The following is a 20,600-nucleotide window of genomic DNA, read 5'->3' on the forward strand; positions in this document are numbered from 1 at the left end:
TGTGTGTGTGTGTGTGTGTGTGCGTGTGTGTGTGTGTGAGAGAGAGAGACTTAGTCGTGTCCGATTCTTTGAGATCCCGTGTGTGTGTGTGTGCGCGTGTGTGTGTGAGAGAGAGAGACTTAGTCGTGTCCGATCCCGTGTGTGTGTGTGTGTGTGTGTGTGTGTGTGTGTGTGTGTGTGTGTGAGAGAGAGAGAGAGAGAGAGAGACTTAGTCGTGTCCGATTCTTTGAGATCCCATGGGATTTTCCAGGCAAGAATATTGGAGTGGGATGCCATTTTCTCCTCCAGGGGATCTTCCTGACCCAGGGATCGAACCAGTGTCTCCTGCATTGGCAGACTCTTTACTGTCTGAGGCACCAGGGAAGCCCGGGTCTCCAGGCTATGGACAGGGAAAGGTGGGCCGACAAGGCTTCTTTATCCCAGCCTGTGGTTTTTCCTAGAATCAAGGCCCCGGATGGTTCGTATCTCAGGTGGGTGTCCTGGCTAGGGGTGACACCACAAACCCCAGTCGCGCTATGGAATGCTGGAGGCCAGGCCTTGGAGCCTGGGAGGAGAGAACACTGCTTGCAGATGCGAGCTTGCAAGAAGCTTTGATGTTCCGAGCCGGGTTGGGAGGCGTGGGAAGGGAGACTTCTGTTCCCTGGCGCTCCTGCCGGCAGAGGCTCCAGTTATCGCAAAGGCCCCAGCATAGCCTAAAGGTGCTGGCTACATACAGTCTGTCTTGGCCCAGAGTATATATCAGGGCCGGAACCAAAGAATGCGCTTGAATCAAAGTGGAAAATGAGCTGCTGTGCAGGAGAAAGCACTCCTCTCCAAAATATATAGGCATCAAAGTGCACCCCTGTCTAGCTGGGACAGGAGCCATCAAAATGCAAATGCGGGTTTTGAGAATGCTAATGTTGAAATTGGAGAACAATACCGAGACAGACTTCTTGGGGCCGGGGAGAGGGCCCCAGGGCAGGATGTGGGAGCCGAGTGGGGGGCAGGGATGAAAGGGGCAAAGGAAGCCGAGTGAGAGAGCCCGAGAGGAGAAAACAGCAGGAGTCAATTGAGGTTGAAAGACTGCCGGGCCGGCCCGGGAAAAGGGGAGTGCTGCAGGGGACGGGTCAGAGGACCTGACCGCTGACCACTGACCTGAGGCTGTGCGCCCAGGAAAGGGGAGGGGGCGGGACGGAGTGGCAGGATGCGCCTGGAGTCTGGGCTTGGACTTGAGGTCAAGGCCTGGGGAAACAGACAGAGGGACCCGTGTTTCTGAAAGGCCCATGATGCCAGGAGACGTGCTCTGCTTGGGTGCAGCTGGCCTGCGAGGCGGAGAGCAAGGGGGCCTGGGAAGAGGCCTGAGAACGGGGCGCAGGCCAGAGGCAGGCCTGGGGTGGGAGCGGCTTCCCAGGGTTAGAAGTCAGCTCTTGCCCCTGTGGACGGTCTGCATCCTCCCTGAGCCTCACTTTCTTATCTGGAAACCCGAGACCGGAGGACCCAATAAGTCAAAACTGAGCATTCCACAGGGAAATGGCTTGTGATGTTGGCTGTCAGCTTCGTAGGTTGAGACTGAGGCTCAGGACATCCCTGCTGGTCCAGTGGTTAAGACTTTACCTTCCATTGCAGGGGGTGAAGGTTTGATCCCTGGGTGGGGAACTAAGATCCATATGCCTTTTCGAGGCCAAAACAAAAAGCAGAAGCAATATTTTAACAGATTCAATAAAGACTTTAAAAATGGTCCACATCAAAAAAAAAAAAAGCAGCCTTTTTAAAAAAAGAAAGAAACTGACGCTCAAGAAGGCTTGGAACACGCGCAAATCAGACAGCAGGGGCGGCCATGGAAATTGCATCTCAACTCTAATGTCAGACCTGTGCCGGCCCCTGCACAGAAAGCAGGCCACAGACATGGGCTGTGGGACCCCAGGGAGGCCGAAGAGTGGCCAAGACATGAAGCCCGGAGCCAGAATCAGTGAGGTCTGAGAGGGGCGCATCTGGACAGTGGAGTCCCCAGGTGGTCTGGGGGCCTGTTCTCGGGGCATTCCTCAGCACAATCACTGCCAGCCCCGCACAGTCACAGCTCAGGTCATTGCTGTGCCGCAGCTGACCCCTGGGCAATGAGTTTGAGAAGGCAAGGATCGCGTCCCGTGCCCACCTTGGTTCCACCAGGGCCACGCATGGCATGGGGTGGATAGTTGCCAAATGGACTCACTCACTGAACAGGCGCTGTGCTCCAAGGTGGGAATTCACAGATACATATAGCAATGTGACCCTGCTTTTGGATAACTCCTTCCAGCCTTCTGAGCGGATGAAGGAAAGAATGAATGGAACCTGGGAAGGGCTAGGCCATCCTGCTCGCTGCTTTCTGATAAGAGTCAAGCCCATTCTCACGCTTCTGATCAGAGTCATCCCACTCTCTCTGTAGCACAGACCTGAGCCACGCCCACATGCTGCCTGTTGGTTAAGTGGCTGCTATCGGGGTCTCAGAGCTCTGAATCGGTGCCGCCTTTATCAAAAAGGGGATGCTCACCCTCCTACACACACCGCAGGCAGGAGGGTCTAGAGCTGTTCACATCCTCTCACCGAGACTCTCCTGGGATCAGGGACTGCCAAGGTCCCAGGCAGCAGGAGGCCAGGAGAGCTGGGATGATGTTCTCTGGTGTGGAGCTCCTGGTCCCCAAGGCAGTACACTGGGGCATCACTGGGCCCCCACAGGAGGAAGTGAGGGCTCGGCTACCTTTTCAGGTGGTGCCAGAGGAAGGAATCCATGAAAACGCTGACTAAAGGGGGCAGCTTTGTGAAATACTCAGGAGCCAAGAACACACATATTTTCTCATGGTGGTGTTGGTCAGTCACTCAGTCACATCCAACTCTTTGTGACCCCATGGACTGCAGCATACCAGACTTCCCTGTCCTTCACTATCTCCCGGGGTGTGCTCAAACTCATGCCCATTGAGTCGATGATGCTATCCAACCATCTCATGCTTTGTCACCCTCTTCTCCTCCTGCCCTCAACCTTTTCCAGCATCAGGGTCTTTTCCAATGAGTCGGCTCTTCTCATCAGGTGGCCAAAGTATTGGAGCTTCATTCAGCTTTAGCATCAGTCCTTCCAATGAATATTCAGGGTTGATTTCCTCTAGAATGAGTGGTTTGATCTCCTTGCAGTCCAAAGGACTCTCAAGAGTCTTCTCCAGCGCCACAATTTGAAAGCATCAATTCTTCGGCGCTCAGCCTTCTTTATGGTCCAGCTCTCACATCTGTACATGACTACTGGAAACTGTACACGACCACTTGTCTCATGTAGACAAGACTCATTTTGTACAGGATAAACAACAAGGAATACTGATGTGTTTCCCCTTCAGTGGAAACACCACAGCCCGAGGCTGTGTATGTGTGTATGTGTGAGAGAGAGAGATAGAAAGAGAGGGAGAGAAAGGACGGGAAACTTAGAGTGCATCAGGCCAGGGGCCTTTCTGGGGCTCACAGGAAGGATGAACAGAGGGGAAAGGTGGGTCGGAGCAGGGACTGACTGACTGCAGGGAAGCGGGTCTGCCCAGGGCCGAGTGCGAATGTGGAAACTGACCAGCTCACCAGGCCCTTCCCCACCAGCTCTGCCCACAAGGAATCCATATGGCAGGCTCTCAACCTCCCCCGTGTTGCCTGCAAGAGGAGTCAAAGATCAGGAGCGATACTTGTGCTGGAAGCCAGTCCAAGGGAACAAGAGAGATTCCCCTCCCAAGGAGCCACAGAGGCCAGGATGCATGGTCACCACCCCATACCAGTTCACAGCCAGGGGGACAGTGAGAGAAGATACAGACATGTTTGCAGATGTTCAGCCCTGGATCCACGCTGGGTGTCCAGATTCCAGAGTGAATGGGAACCAGTGCAAGCACAAAAAGACCAAGTCTGGTGCAGTGTTAGGCATGGGAAGGGCTGGGTTTTACAATCTCACATGCAGTTTTTACTGGGAGAAAGTGGAAAAAAAAATAAAGAACCAGGCTTTGAAGAGTGACCAATGTTGATGGACTCTCTCTGATTTAACAGCTTCTTGTTCTTCCTCACCATCATCCCCTCTTTCCCATTATCATCATCTCTTCTCCATCACCATCATCTCTTTCTCACCATCATCTCTTCTCCATCCTCCTCATCACCTCTTTCCCACCATGATCACCTCTTCTCCATCATCACCATCTCTTCTCTACCATCATTTCTTCTCCACCATCATCATCATCTCTTCCCCATCATCATCTCTTCTCCATCCTCCTCATCACCTTTTCCCCACCATCATCACTTCTTTGCCACCACCATCTCTTCTGCATTCTCATTATCTCTTCTCCACCACCATCATCATGTCTTCCCCACCATCATCTCTTCTCCATCCTTCTCAACTCTTCCCCATCATCTCTTTTCCATTCTCCTCATCATCTCTTCTCCACTCTGCAGGAGCCTTCCTGCCATCAGGTTGGTGCACACACTAATGTAATCATCACCCTGGGGCATTCGGTTCAGTTTGTGACTCTATGTATGTGGTGGTTGTTTGATCAGTGACTGTTTAATTGATGGTTGTACCCCTATTGGACCGTAAACTCTCTGAGGACAGAGACTGTGGTTAGTTTTACTCCCTGTTGTAGTCCCAGTACTGGACAGAGTGCCTGGTGCATGATTAATAAATGTTTACTGAATAAGTAAAAATAAAGTAACGGAGCCAGTTCATTTCATAGATGCCTCAGAGCTGGAAAGTGTTGGGACCAGAGGAGGAGCCTGGAGCTTGGAAGGGTGGACACTAGATATAGGTCACATGACTTGGCTATTGTGAGGAGCTGGGACTTGGTCTGAGTGTTATCTCCTCTCCCCTTTATGTCATTTTGACTCAGCCATTTGGTGCCAGCAATGGCAGTGTTGGCCGTGGTGGTGATGGTGGTGGTGATACTCATGTGTGTCTTAGGTGGAGACACAGAGCAGAGACTGCTTCTAGGGCACAGTTAAGGGAATGGTATCCAGAAAAGTCTCTTGACAGGTGTACACATCTCTACTGTAGCATCTTTCTCCTTTAGAAATAACCGTGGTTGGTCCCCAGACCTCACTGCCAATCCAAAGAAACAGTAGGATAAATTTGAAAATATATATTCCAGGCATGGAGATGCATTTTTCAGGCCAATTAAAAAATACAGGCTAAGCCTACCGCATACTAGAACAGACACTGAAATCAACAAAATATCAGGAGAGATATCTGAATTTTTTTTATAAAATGAACACAGTGGACTCTGCTCTTTAGTAGATAGCTTGTGGTCTCGAAGTTCACACTTACCAGTAACTTCTGGACGGGAACTCTCCTGGTTACTCTTGTGAGGCTGGTCTCATCATAACAGGTGCTGCACTCCTATTTGTAGAATGAATAAGTGAATAGAACTTTCATTAGACTAGAAAGAGTCCTGGATAGCAGAAGGAAGACCACAGCACCCAAAGCGCTATAATCGTCTGTTCTAGGATTTATTTGCTATCTCTTGGAAGGCCTGTGCTTTCATTCCATTGCCTAACAGAAGCAGACCAGAGAGAGGTTTGGTCACCTTGAGACTATCTGAATATAAGTAAATTACCAAAGCTGTCTGAGCCTCCATGGCCTCATCTGTCAAATGGGTACAAGAATTCCTTACTCTCCTAAGATAATTTTTAAACTGAAAGTGAAGGAGTTAGTCGCTCAGTCGTATCCGACTCTTTGTGATCCCAGGGGCTATATAGCCTGCCAGGTTCCTCTGTCCGTGAGATTCTCCAGGCAAGAATACTGGAGTGGGTTGCCATTTCCTTCTCCGGGGATCTTCCCAACCCAGGGATTGAACCCAAGTCTGCTGCATTGCAGGCAGACTCGTTGAATCTGAATTCAGCCTAACATTTAGTGGCAGGCACTCTGGTAGACAGTAGGGATGTGGTACAAAAAAAGGACTGATCCCTGTTCCTTTTAGTGGAGGAGATATTCATCAGATAAATACAAATAAAAATAAAATTACAGTTTGCAGTGTGTGTTATGATGGAAAACCATTGTAGGGGGCAGGGGGCATAAGAGAATAGTAGTGGTACCAATTCAGATCAGGATGTCATGGATGAGTTAGGACATAGCCAAGGGAGAGGTGGGGTTTCCCTGACGGCCCACTGATAAAGAATCCGCCTGCCAATGCCAGAAACACTGGTTGGATCCCTGAGTTGGGAAGATTCCCTGGAGAAGGAAATAGCAATCCACTCCAGTGTTCTTGCCTGGGAAATCCCAAGGACAGAGAAACCTGGCAAGCTATAGTCCAAGGGTAGCAAAGAGTCCGCCTACAGGACTGAGCGACAAAACCTCGCCTAAGGGAGAGGTTGGGGTGGTGGCTAAGGAGATAGCAGTGCAAAGGCCCTGGAGGTATAGGAAAGAGGTGGGGGGCGGGGGCGGGGACAATAAGGCGGGGTACGCAAAAGGTTTTAAGTGTGTGCTTATGTGTGTGTTGGGGCGGGGGGGGGGGGCATGACTATTCCATTCACGTGTTAAGAAAACCCTTGCACTGGCTGGTGGAGAACAGTTTGGGCTGAAAACGAGAATCAAACCTCAATGCTCCTTTCGGTGTTGAGATAAGGACCAGAATCTTAAGAGGCGACTGGGGGAGTCCAAACCTCTCGTTTTTAAACATGGGGAAAAAAAACGAGAATCACATTTGTGGAGGCTCCCTCAGGCTCACACGTGTATTCAGCAGTGAACTGGGAGAGACCTCGGATGTCTGACATCTCTTTCCAGATATCTGATGGGTCTGTGCCTCTTTCTGCCTTCTGAGATGGGGGAGCGATGATTGACGGGTGCTCAGGGGCTGCCTGGAATCGGACAGTCTGGGCTCCCAAGGATGGTTCCCAGGGATGCGCCAGCGCCGGCCCTGGCAGCTCGCCGCAGCTCACGTGCCGCAGCGGGAACTTGAGGTTCAAGGTCCTCCCTCGTAGGCGGCTTAGCCCCCTCTCTTCAGTTCCCTCCCGGGCCCTACCTGCCTAAACACACAGCTGGAGCCTCCCATTCCGCCCCCGCCCGCAGGACAGGAAGCGAGCAGGGACCGCCACCCGCCGCGCTTCCCTAGGACCCGCGGCCCGGATAGCAACCGGCTGAGAGGCGCTGCGATTGGCTGGCCTGGCTAAGAGGCGCTGCGGTTGGCTGCACCAGGGTTAAGAGGCGCCGCGATTGGCTGGCCCGGCTAAGAGGCGTCGTGATTGGCTGGCCTCACTTAGCAGCGCGGCGCTCGTCCAATCGCGGGCCGGGCCGGGCCGCCGCCGGGCCTGGCGGCTGGGCCGCGGGGAGCGGGGTGGGACATGCCTGTGGTATTTGCTCAGAGGGGCATGACCACTTTGGGCAAGTCTTTAAATGTGAGTCAGCTTTCGGCCGATCCCTGGGAAAAATTCCTTTGGTGTTGTCAGGCAGGGTTCTCTCACTGCAGCCTTTTTTTTTTTTTTTTTTTAACAATTCAAAAGGGATAATCCCGCTGAATGGAGAAAGCCGTTCGGACTGGTCCCCGGCTTCCCGAACAGTGATGGGGACCAGGGACCCCAACAAGGGCGGGCGCCCCTAATATGCCGGGGAACAACCCAGGAGCTGGCTGTGCGGAGGATCGGGGCACCTTCCCCCATCCTTGCGACCCCAGCCCGGTCTCCAAGGGGTACACACTGGTGGGGCGAGGCGAACAGCGCCCCCTGGAGTTGTGCTGGCGCCTCCCGCCGCGTGGGAAAGACCTGGCCGCTCCTTCCCTGTCCTCCCATCTCACTGTGGGTCCAGGACTGGACCCGCGCTTAGTAGCTCTGGAATCACGGATAATCCTTCCATCTCTCTAAGCTTCAGGTTCCCCATCCGCAGAGCCAAAGACAGCCGTCCAGGCAGTGAACTGGTCCGGGAGGAGGGCCACTTTGGCGGGGGCGGGAGGGGGGTGGTTCTCCTAACTCTCATTCCTTAATTGCGAGGGCAAGACAGTTCTGCACTCCAGGCCTCCCGTTTCCACAGCTTTGAGATGAGAGAGTTGTTCTAGAAGAGTGTTTGAGGGGCGTCCCGGTTCGATGAGGGTCGTCGCGCCAGGCCATTCCTGTAACCCTCTCCCGCTGGCCAGCCGGCTCCAGCACTACCCGTGTGTCAGCTCAGAGACTCGCAGTAGACAGGGTTGGGAGCACAGAGTGGGGAAAAAAAGACCAAAAAAGGCCGAGGGCTGAGGGAAATGAGCAGAAACTGGAGGGATTTATGTGCAATTTGATTTTAAATGAACATCTTGTGCAAAAGAAGAGGCAACTTGGCATGTGTTGCTGGTGAGTTAATAGCTTAGGCACTCTTGGTCATAGGGATAAGATGCTGTGAAGACCAGCCTAGCTCCTGTGGCAACAGATTTTAAGAGAATTGGCCGGAGTGGGGGGCTGTGGAATCTCTGCCTGGGAGTTTTGGAAAGATCTGAAAGGTGCCAGGCTGCTTTATGGAGGGGCTTTGAAATGCCAGGCCTCCTAGAACCCCAAGAGCCCCAAGAGTCTACTGGCTATCTGTGTGTGTGTGTGTGTGTGTGTTGTGTGTGTGTGTGTGTGTGTAGCAGGTTTGATTAAAGAGCATCCCATTCTGCTGCTAACTCAGAGGTGTGACCTTGGGCACATTGCTGGCCTGCTGCAGTACCCTTTTTATTTGCTGCCGGAGGATGGATAAGGCTAATTGGCCTCTTAAAATGCCCTCCAGCTCTGACACCCCATAATGAAATGGAATAATGTGGGGATAATTGCTCTGAAAGCTATTGAGCACTGGGAGTCTCTTGTTTAAACTCTACGGGTGCCTGTGTGCGTGAGTGCTAAGTCACTTCAGTCATGTCCAACTCTGTGCGACCCCATGGACTGTAGCCCGCCAGGCTCCTCCGTCCATGGGTTTCTCCAGGCAAGAATACTGGATAGGGTTGCTGTGCCCTGCTCTAGGGGATCTTCCCAACCCAGGGATCAAACCTGTGTCTCTTATGTCTCCTGCATTGGCAGGCAGATTCTTTACCACTGGAGCCAGCTGGGATGCTCCACTGCCTGTATCTCAGACGGCCACAGTGCCTTTGCTTGTCATCAGGGTTTGCTGTGGCCTGTGGATCAGCATTTATTTTGTGCCCCATGTCAGCTCCTAGCTTGACTGTGCAGCTCTCTGCCAGTGTTCTCACTCTGCCTTGGTTTCTCCCTCTCATCTTGCCTTTTCCAATTTCCTGTCATTCAGATGGACTGTGTTGTGTTTTTGCCAAGTTTGGATTCCCCATCAGTCTGATGGAAGAGAAACCAGACTGGTTTGCCACCGCTAATTTGACCATGCCTTTTTCTCCTTGTCTGATCTTCCCATTCTCCTGGTGGTGCTGAGCTTTGTGGAGATGGTGGGGCCAGAAGTAGGTGGAAGATAAAGAAAAAAAGAAGGCAAGGGCTAATCACAAAGGAAAGAAAAAGACAAAAAGTGTTCTTTTAAATTATTTCTCTTATTGTTATATAGTCATGTCTGACTCTTTTGCAACCCCATGGACTGTAGCCCACCAGCCTCCTCTGTCCATGGGATTGCCCAGGCAAGGATACTGGAGTGAGTTGCCATTCCCTTCTCCAGGGGATCTTCCTGACCCAAGGATCAAACCCGAGTCTCCTGCATTGCAGGCGGAGTCTTTACCACTGAGCCACCTGGGAAGCCTAAAAATTATTTCTACCAATTCAAAAATAGAAAAGGCCAGTTCAGCTGTGATAAGGAGGGCCAGATGATCACCATATACTAAGAAAAAAAGATTTCCTCAAGACCTTGGGAGCCTAGTGGAGAGTTTGGTTCTGCTTGGGCAGGTCGGGGCAGTCTTCCGAGGAGCTGACAGCTGGGATATTTCTTAAGGATGGAGAGGAATTTGTCCTGCAGCAAGAAGCGTGTCAAGACTGAGGGTAGGGGACAAGCAAGGCAGAGAGATGGGAGAGTGCTCAGTGAGCTTGGGTCACCTTGGAGAGGCAGGTATCAGGTGTGTTAGGAGCATAGGATGCTCGGGTGAAGATGGCAGAACTGAAATGGAAGATAGAGGTCATATAAATGGTCTTATCTGTCCTGTTAAAGAATTTGCACTTTAGTTGGGAGGAAATGGAGAGCAATTGCACGCTGTCCCATCAGTCGGTGAGATCAATGGTGAAGAGCATAGTTCAAAGGTCAGGTCACATGGTGAAATTCAGGTCGTGAACAGCTTAAAAAGGGAATGAATGAGTATAGAATGAAATAGAAAACATCAAAGTCCGTGCACGTAGTAAGCTCTGGTTCATGAAATATTAAATGTCTTTGTGTGTATGATGGTGTGTACGTTCTTGGTCACGATACATGTGGTCCTTGTTACTGTCAGTCATGATCTTAAAAAGTCAGAACTCCATTGAATTTGCAGCCCCACTTCCCCCTAGGCTCTAACAAAGAGAGAGGAGAGTGGGCTGGAAGAGGAGACACAGGAAGTTCTTGCAAAGGACCTGCGACCTGCATTCTCTCCCACTTGTTCTTGAGAAGGAAATTGCTTAACTTTTGAAGACAGTTAGCTGATCTCTTCCAAGGCCTCCCCTGCAGGGGACAGAGGGGACAGTTGGAATAATTGATGGCCTGCAGCATTGACAGGGCATGTAACCGGGCCAGGAGCTGGAATTCTGTTCCTTCCAACCTCTGCCCCAGGCCCCCTATGACTGAACATCCTGTGAGTTGTTCAGTCACTCGGTCGTGCCCAACTCCTTGAGACCCCATGGACTGCAACACACCAGGGTTCCCTGTCCTTCACTGTCTCCTGGAATTTGCTCAAACTTATGCCCATTGCAGAGAAGGCAATGGCACCCCACTGCAGTACTCTTGCCTGGAAAATCCCATGGACGGAGGAGCCTGGTGGGCTGCAGTCCACGGGGTCGCTAAGAGTTGGACACAACTGAGCGACTTCACTTTCACTTTTCACTTTAATGCGTTGGAGAAGGAAATGGCAACCCAACCCACTCCAGTGTTCTTTCCTGGAGAATCCCAGGGATGGGTGAGCCTCGTGGGCTGCCGTCTATGGGGTTGCATAGAGTTGGACACAACTGAAGCAACTTAGCAGCAGCAGAAGCATGGCCATTGAGTCAGTGATATTATCCAACCATCTCATTCTCTGCCACCCTCTTCTCCTCCTGCCTTCAATCTTTCCCAGGATTAGGGTCTTTTCCAATGAGTCGGCTCTTCGCATCAGGTTACCAAGGTGTTGGAGCTTCAGCTTCAGCATCAGTCCTTCCAATGAATATTCAGGGTTGACCCACATGACTCTGGTACGAATCCTGATGGGATGACTTAAAAACCACGGTATCTTCCCACTGTTCTGATGAAGCCTGATGCACTCACTGTAGCCAGCACTAGGGGCCAACAGATGTGCCCAGTTCCCAGATAATGTGCAATCGGTGTCCAGGTACCGATTCAATAAAGATGGGAGTTACCTCCCCACCGCATGAGTAAGAACCTTATGTTTAAAGTGTTGAAGGAGATGATTTCACAATGTCTGGTCTGTAATACCAGTGTCTTAACAGACCTGAGTGTAGGGACGTCCTGTGGGGATAATATATGTCAACTGAAAAAAATGCATAACCTAAAAGTTTTCCCTGAGTTTTCTAAAATAGAAACTTGGCCATTTTTTTATATTCAGCAAAATTCCGGAAGACATCATCCTCTACAGAGAGAGATGCCACGACTTGGATATTGATAAACATTTAGCATCTACTGAATGGTCAAGTTGAGTGTCAAAACCAAGTTTCTCGAGATGGTAATCCATGCTGTGACCCCTGAGACACACTGTGTCTCCTGATGCTTTTCAAAACCATCCTTCTGCGAGAGCTGAGAATACCCTCTCTCTCTCTCTCTCTCACCCCTTCCTACCTTAGAAGAACCGGGAAAACTCACCTACCTGCTTCAGAGAGAAGGTCTACATGGAGTTTTGTTTTGCAGTGGGACTCACACAGAATTTCCAAAAGTCATTTGTGCAGACTCCTGCCTCTTTATGAAGTTCCCTAGCTGTGAGAAAAAGGATTGTTCTCAGTGTCACGTAAAAGAAACGAGGAAAGGAAAGTGTTCTGAATCACACAGTTCCTGATCTAAATAAACTTGAATTTTGAGGGGGACATCACTAGTGTCAGAAACACTGATCAGTTGTTACAAAAACATCGGAGTGGACCTATAGCAACCATCTTTGATGTGCATAACCCTGCTTTTGGCATAGAAGTAATTGTCTGAGGCTTAACCACCAGCTGATGGAGACACCCAGGAATAAGATGAGAGGTGGCCGGATGCACAGCGATCCGATGATGTGGGAAAGTGTAGATGTCACAACCGCCAGGTTGGAAAGCAGACTATCCTTTCCACCCACCTGACATAACAATGCTTTCCCGCTTGTCCCTTTCCTTGGAACAGAGAATCACAGAATTTCCTGAGTTGAAAAGGTTCTTGTGGGTCACCCAACACTTCCCAGCTGATGTAGGAATCTGCAGTGTCACTTCCCTTCCATTGCTCATCCCACCTCTCCTGAAACACTCCTGGCATGAGCTAATTGCTGTTTTACTCCGTTTGGGGGAAGCTTTCATGTTCGGCAGTTGAAGTAATTCTCTAGCAAGCTTGATCTGATGCCCCATTTCTGCCACTCATGGGTCTACTTTCTACTCCTCAGGGTGACAGGAGTCCTGATCTGTCTTCCGTATAACAGTCCTTCAAAATATTTGAAGGCAGGAATTATAGTATTCTCAGTCTTCTCTTCTTCACGCCCAGTTTTGCAATTGTATTGCTGGTCTCCATAATGTCAATTTCATGCGTGGGGCCGATTCAGATTCAGAATAAAGGGGTGAATCCTCAGCTCTGACCATGTGCCCGATCCCTTCAAAGACAGGATCTCATTTAATTCTGCATCCTACCTTGGTGATAAGAACATTTTATCTCTTACAGAGGATGGAATTGTAGTTCATGAGGTTGGTTAGGGGTTTAGGCCAAGGTCATATAGTTAGAAACGGACAGAACTGGTCCTTGAACCTGAACCTTTTGCCAAACACATGCGCGTTATTTTTTTCCTTGATATATGAGTTTCACCAGGACAAAGGTGGTACCAGACATCCAAGGCACAGGCCTGCTCATCCTTAACTATGTATAAACCCTGAGCCAAGGTGGTGGTGTCTCTCTGAAATGTCAGGTCTAACTTGCTGGACCCCTTTTCTCCCTCCCCTTCTCCCCCACCCGATTCTGGCTGTGGGTTGTAACAAGAGAAGAACGGAGGAGATAGGTTGATGGTTTCTGACCACGTTGGCTCAGGGGCCCTGTCGAAATCAGAACTGAAATCCCCCAAACCTCCAAGACGATTTTCTGTGTGCCGACCCAGAAATGGCCAGTTCCACATGTGCATGCTCGGAGTGGAAAATATTGGAGACGTTTGTCACTTTTCCATAATATTTTTGGAATACAGGAGCCCTCTGGTGGCCAGAAGAGCAGGAGGATGTCCTCGGGAGAGACGGACCGAGATTTCCTGAGAGGACTCCTCTAAGTGATCTCAGGCTTCACTTTTGAGGTCATTCCTTTACTATTTAGCACTTTTCTTCCTATTTTCACGGAGGGTCATTTGCTTTTTATTTGCACATCCTCCCTCCTTCTTTCCCTCTCAAGTTCCTCTCCGCACCTTCCCTGCCAGCCCCAGCTGTCGCCCCCAGCACCCCTGGAATCTCTCCTTCCGGCTGCCTCTGGCCTCAGAGGACCCTTTCTGAAATCTGGCCAGTTCCCCTGCGGCAGGTGCCGCTCGACAGCTGCTGCTTCTACTGCTGCTTCAGTCGTGTGGAATTCAAATCCCTGGTGGGTGTTCAGAGCCTACAGATGGATTAACTAATGATGCCTGCTCATCAGCGAGAGTTTTCGGGGGGATGCCGATCGGCACCCAGGACTCAGCCTTCTTAGACGAGCAGATGACCTTCCTCTCCCTTAGGTCCAAGGAGCTGACCACACAGCGCCTGGTCCCTGGGGTTGACCCACTGTCCAGAGCTCAGCCATTCCAGGTTTCTGTGTTCAGCTCTCTACTGCACAGAAGTCTGCTTTCATCTTATAGTTTGCACAGAATGGCCTGACTTCTAGAAGTCCATGCCAGTGATACCAAGCAGCTTCTTGGCCTCCTTAATCAATAGAAATTGCCTAGAGGCCAGACAGTTCATGGAGTCACAAAGAGTTGGAAGTGGCTGAGCACGCGCCTGCCTGCATACAGACACACACACATACACACAGGCCAGACAGGAAATTCAAACAAGGCTTTACAGGGTCCCTGCTGCAGCAGGAGCGAGTGAGAACAAGTAACAGGTTCCCTTGCTTGCTCTGGAGCTAGCATAGATTCTCATTCTTTCTCCTCATGTGGAGTGAGGATGGGGTGTGTCCAGAGGTCGGGCTGGAGGGGTGGCTTAGATGGTTTGCCCACCCTTTGGTCGTGTTCAGTGCAGGCAGCATGCACAGCCCCCCGCCTTTGTCCCCAACACCCTGCCTTCCCCCTAACTCTTCAGAAGTGGAAGTTGTATGTTTGGTCTTTCTGTATCTTGTTGTCCATAATTTGACCCAACTGTGCATGCACACAGTTGTTTTTAGTCCTTTATGACCTCTTTTGTATTTTCTTGCTCAAGGAGATGTTTGTCCAGCTGCAAGCACTGCAGCGAAGGTCCCAGCCTGTCTCAACGCAACAGCCAGCAGCAAAGCAAGACCCACAAAAATAGCCATTCCACATGTAAATAATTGGGAACTGACCATCCATCCAGAGGCAGGTGGCTTCAGTGGACTACAATGAACCACATAAAGGGAAAGGATGCTATGATAGGATGAGGCAGAGACTTCAGCTAAGATTTTCATCACTATCACCCTGACTTTTCCTGTAATAAGAGGATGGGACGGTATAAAACTTAGAAAGCACTTTGGACTCTTGGGGAAAGGAGCTCCTTTAAAATGAGCTGGCGTCTTTATTACTTTACAATGCTTGACAATTAGTGGCTTAATCATAGGGCAGTGAGCGGCCAGTCCATGACCCTCACTCTGGAGACAGAAAGCCCCCAGGGGATCCAGGATCTGTTGCAGGAGGTTGGTCAGGGTGGAACTTAGAAGTGCTTTTCTGGGCTTATAAGAAAGTGAAGCAAGAGGAGGGCTCTGGGAGGATCATGACATTTGGAAAGCTGGAGCTTTCTTTTTAAAAAAAATTTTATTGGAGTATAGTTGCTTTGCTATGCCATGTTAGTTTCTGCTGTATGGCAAAGTGAATCAGCTCTGGGTGTGTGGGTGCTCAGTCGTTCAGTTGTGTCTGATTCTTTCCAACCACATGGACTGTAGCCCACCAGGCTCCTCTGTCCATGGGATTTTCCCAGGCAAGAATACTGCAGTGGGTTGCCATTTCCTCCTCCAGGGGATCTTCCTGACCCAGGGACGGAACCTGCGTCTCCAGCGCAGCTATACGCAAACATATACCCTCTCTTTCTTGGATTTCCTTCCCATTTAGGTCACCACAGAGCACAGGGCAGTGTTGCAGCTTTCTGTAATCTGCAGAAGAAACGGCTGGAGGGGATGGAGAGGGGTACAGAGGGCATAGTTAATACATTCCAGCTCAAAGAGGGATGGTGCAGTGGCCACAAAATGCAGCAAAGTTTCTGCTTCTATTTGCTCTGTGGTGAGTCCTGGGGATGAGGACTGGGGCGGTACTGGAGAGTGTCCCCCAGTACTGGAGGTTGCAGAATTCTCAATTCAAAGTGTAGCTAAGTCTTATTCTAAAGGCCTACCGGTGCCTATGTTGGTCATTTTGGGGGAATATGATTGCTTTACAATGTTGTGTTAGTCTCTGCTGTAGGATGGAGTGAAACAGCTATGTGTATGCATATATCCCCTCCCTCTTGGACCACCTCCCAATTCCCACCCATCTAGGTCATCACAGAGCACCAAGCTGAGCTGCCTGTGGAAGCTGCAGATTCCCACTAGCTGTCTATTTTACACACGGTCGCGTATATGTCGACAGATGAATGGATAAAGCAGATGTGGTACATACATACAATGGAATATTACTCAGCCGCTGAAAGGAACAAAATAGGGTCATTTGTAGAGACATGGACGGACCTAGAGTCTGTCACGTGGGAGCATGTGACCAGGATGGATGGGCTGGCCTCTGGGGATGTATTCCGAAGTCATTCGAGAACCCCCTGGGCCTCCTGTTTCCTGACGCCTTACGAATACTTAAAGTGCATGACGTCTAGGGGTCGGGAAGGGAAGGGTGATGCTAGAGCGTGTGCAGAATCTGGCGTCTGGACCCCCTAGTCCCTCAAGAGGCTGCCCCCCCATCACTCCCCAATAAACCACAGCTACTCTCCCACCTCTCCAGTCTGACCTGACTTACAGCAACCTTTTGGGCTCCAGGGACTGATTTCGTGGAAGGCAATTTTTCCACAGACCTCAGCAGCAGGGAGATGGTTTCGGGATGATTCCAGTGGCACTACACGGATTGTGCACTTTATGTCTATTATTATTACATCAGCTCCACTTCAGATCACAAGGCATCAGATCCAGAGGTTGGGAACCCCTGACTTACAGGATTCCCTCGAATGTCATCATGCCACCAGGAATGCCTGCAGTACAGCGGCTCGTGGTTGACCGCATTCCCCTTGATCCAGTGTACATGCTCTGACCACAGCATCCTTCCCGACAGAGCCGCCGGCGGGGATGTGCTCAGCTCTCTGTCCTCCCACGAGATCTGGGGCCAAAGGCCTAGACCAGGTCTCTCAACTGTGCTTTGTCCAACAGCTCCTTCCAAAGACAGATGCTAAATCAATTATTATTATTATTATTTTATCATTATCCTAAAGACACAATGAAAAGTGCCCTGGATTGGAAGTCAGAAGCTCTGGTGGAGCTGGCCTGGCCCCAGTGACTTTGGTGTGGCCTTGAATCATCTCGCTTTGCTTCTCCAGGCCTCAGTCTCCAAGAGATTCAAGGAGGAGGTTTAGACTAGAGCATCTCGAAGGGCACCTCTAGCTCTGACTCATCTGCTTTCTCAGGGGTGCCCCCCTCCAGAAAGACTGTAAGTTCCTCGGGCAGGGGAGACCCTCACCTGCAGTGCTCCTGGGGCCCCCACCCCTTGAAGGTGGGGGTGGAGCAGTGGGAGATAGAGCCCACCCACCCACCCCGTCACCTTCCAGGAGAAAGCTGACTGCGGCTCTAGGAGGAAGAGGCCCCACAAGAGGCTGGAGGGATTGCCAGCTCCTGTTTGCATGTCTACTGTGCACCCCATTTTTTATCTCCCTCCATCGGGAGCTGCTCAGACCCAAACACCACCCAGGATCTGGAGGAGAAGGAACGAGACGGCAGCATGTTCTTCTCACACCCCAAACCGAAAGTTGGGGCTGAGCTGTGAAGACCTGTAGAAAAATTCTCCTCACCCCTCCAGGCGCTGGGATAACTCTATTTTTTTCTCATGACGGGGCGAGATTTAGGCTTTTTCTACGAAAATGTTCATATAAATGGAAAGAATAGGCTAGAAAGTTCGGGCGTGGAGCCGAGCCTTTTGTGAAGGGTAGGATTCCTCAGCTGTCATAAATATCAGTGGAAGGGGAAACAGGTGGCGAATCTGGGCTTTCCTGACACAAATATTTTAAGTGAATCATAACCCCCCTCTGTTCTTCCAACCAGTTAGTCCTCACAATGTTTTCATGCCCACAGCTTAGAAAACCAGGAGCTTTCTTTCCCCCCCAAAGGCGTTTGGAATAAATGGATTTTGGTTCAAGGAGGCAGGCTTGGGTCCTAATTCTCTCACTTTGGTAACTGATGATGAAGAAGCTGGCCCAACCTCCCGGGCTTGATGGACTGATGGTTTGTCGGTGGAAATGTGTCTCGTTTTCTTTCCAACACCCGAGCCCGAGCACACAGGAGTTATGTTCGCCAGACAGGCAAGGTGGGGAGTCTTGGCAGCAGCTCTGGGCGAAACCAGGAGGACATGATGAGGCTGACTGAGAGAGGGCGTCACTGGTTTCTGATGAGGGGGTGCGTGTCAGGGGAGCAGCGCCTGAGGGAGGCCTTTTCCTGGAGGGGGAGTGAGGTCCAAAGGGGATCCCATGACCCACTGTCCAGAGGAGGAAGATGCTCTGAGAGGTAGAAAGGGGTGTCAAGTGAGGAGACAGATTGTGGGAGGGTCCTTCAGAGTCATCAGATCTTGCCGAGAGGCAGATGGTAAAGCTCATTACATCAGCATGCAAGGAGTCTGCTCACACCAGTCAGAAGGGAGAGAATTCTGAAACTTAAAGCTGCAAGGTCTCTTAAAAGTCTCTAGGTACTTTATTTTCTACACAGCAATTTGTATCTACCGGGCTTCTCAGGAGACTCAGTGGTGAAGAACCTGCCTGCCAGTGTAGGAGACGCAGGTTCAAACCCTGGGTCGGGAAGATCCCCTGGAGAAGGAAATGGCAACCCACTCCAGTATTCTTGCCTGGAGAATCCCATGGACAGAGGAGCCTGGTGGGCTAGAGTCAATGGGGTCGCAGAGTCAGGCAGAACTGAACGACTAAAGGACAAACAACAGTTTGTATCTACTACAAACTACTATGTATAAAATAAACAATAAGTATATATTGTACACCACAGGGAAATAAAGCCATTATTTTGTAATAACTTTAAGGTATAATCTATAAAAATATTGAGCAATTATACTCCAACTAAGGGCTTCCCTGGTAGCTCAGTTGGTAAAGAATCCATCTGCAATGCAGGCAACCCTGGTTCGATTCCTGGGTCAGGAAGATCCAATGGAGGAGGGACAGGCTACCCACTCCATATTCTTGGGTTTCCCTGGTGGCTCAGTTGGTAAACAATCTGCCTGTAATGCGGGAGATCTGGGTTCCATCCCTGGGTTGGGAAGATCCCCTGGAGAAGGGAACGGCTACCCATTCCAGTATTCTAGCCTGGAGAATTCCTGGAGAAGTCCATGGGGTCACAAAGAGTCGGATATGACTGAGTGACTTTCACTTTCGTACTCCAATTAAATTAGTTTTTAAAGTAAACTAAATAGAAATATTGAAGAAAAAAAGAAATATTGAATCACTACGTTTCACACCTAAAACTAACATAATATTGTCAATCAGTTATATCTCAACAAAAAATATTGCTTACATTTTTTTAAAAAGGTCTCTTGGGCCAGTGCTTTCACTTGACAGGTGAAAAAACCAGGGTTTATTCCAGGAGTAACTGAGTGAACCTTTTCTAGGATAGGCGTGTTTCATACAGCAGTGTAATTTGTGGGGGAAAGCATGGAATCTTGTGTCAAACTGACTGGAGTGGGAATACCAGTACCTCAGTTACTAACTGTGATCTTGGAGGATGAAAATATCTGCATCTTGGGGCTCTTGAGAGAAGTAAATAAGGAAATGTATGTGAAAGTCCCCCAAACTTGGCTTGTGCCTAACGGATTCCATCTAACGGATGGTCACAGCTCCTTTGTTGGGACTATGATGCTCTTTTCTAAATAAATTTTTTTGGTGATTGCTATCATTTTTGGAATGGCTCATAAATTTTCCAAATTCTTTTAAGTTTATAACTTTTGTCTTTTTTTCAATTGTGTACCTTTCCATATTGCACCTTTATTGCAAAAGTCAACATGCTTCTTAGAAATTCAGATTGTAATCAGTAAAACAAACATTACATATATGAATTTAAGTATATAAACAGAAATTCCACAATATCTCCCATTATACTATTATACAAGTACACAGTTTTGTAAAAACTATAATACAGGCGTACTATACCTCTCATACCATGCTCCTCAAGGCCTGTGAAATTTCTTTGACCGGGGATGGAACCTGTGCCCTCTGCGTTGGAAAGGTGGAGTCTTAACCACTGGACCACTTAACCACTGACTGTGATGCCCTTGGCTAAGAGTGTTTACTGTCTTGAGAGTGAATGAGCAAACTGTACCCGAGTTGCTGCTGTCTGTCGGGCACACTCTTGTTCTATTACAGGCATTTCATTAGTCACTAAGATCATATTAGTCTAATGAGCCATTGTGAAATGATTAGCCATCATGCTAATAAATAAATAATAACCGCGGTGGTGGTGGCAGTGGGGACACCAACTGCTCTAGGTACTGCAGGTGAAATGAGGCCAGAAAGGAGTGCCTTGGGGACCTGGTGCTTGAGTCGGCTCCAGATTTTAGCTGCAAGGGATCTGAGCATTAGGAACCGTCCGCATCACCCATTCATCAGGCAAACATTTACTGAGGACCTACTACGTGCCAGTCACTGTCCTAGGAATTGGTGACTTGGTGGTTGACCAAAACAAGATCCTTTCCCAAAGTGGAAAATCCTGAATGCAGCGTTCCCGTATAGGCAGTAAACCGAGAAGGAAACAGATCTGTTGTGAGGTTGTGGTGAGAAGTGTGAACACCTGGGACTTGCCTGGTGGTCCAGTGGTTAACAATCCGCCTTCCAGTGCTGGGGATGCAGGTTCGATCCCTGATCAGGGAGCTAAGATCCTGCATACCTCGGAGCAATTAAGCCTGAGCGAGTGTTGCAACTACTAAGACCCAACACAGCCAAAAATAAATAAAATTTTTAGAAAAAGAAGTATGAACAAAAATGGATCAGGGCGAGGGGACAGG

Source organism: Cervus elaphus, chromosome 22 (assembly GCF_910594005.1).
Source record: "Cervus elaphus chromosome 22, mCerEla1.1, whole genome shotgun sequence".
Taxonomy (NCBI): Eukaryota; Metazoa; Chordata; class Mammalia; order Artiodactyla; family Cervidae; genus Cervus; species Cervus elaphus.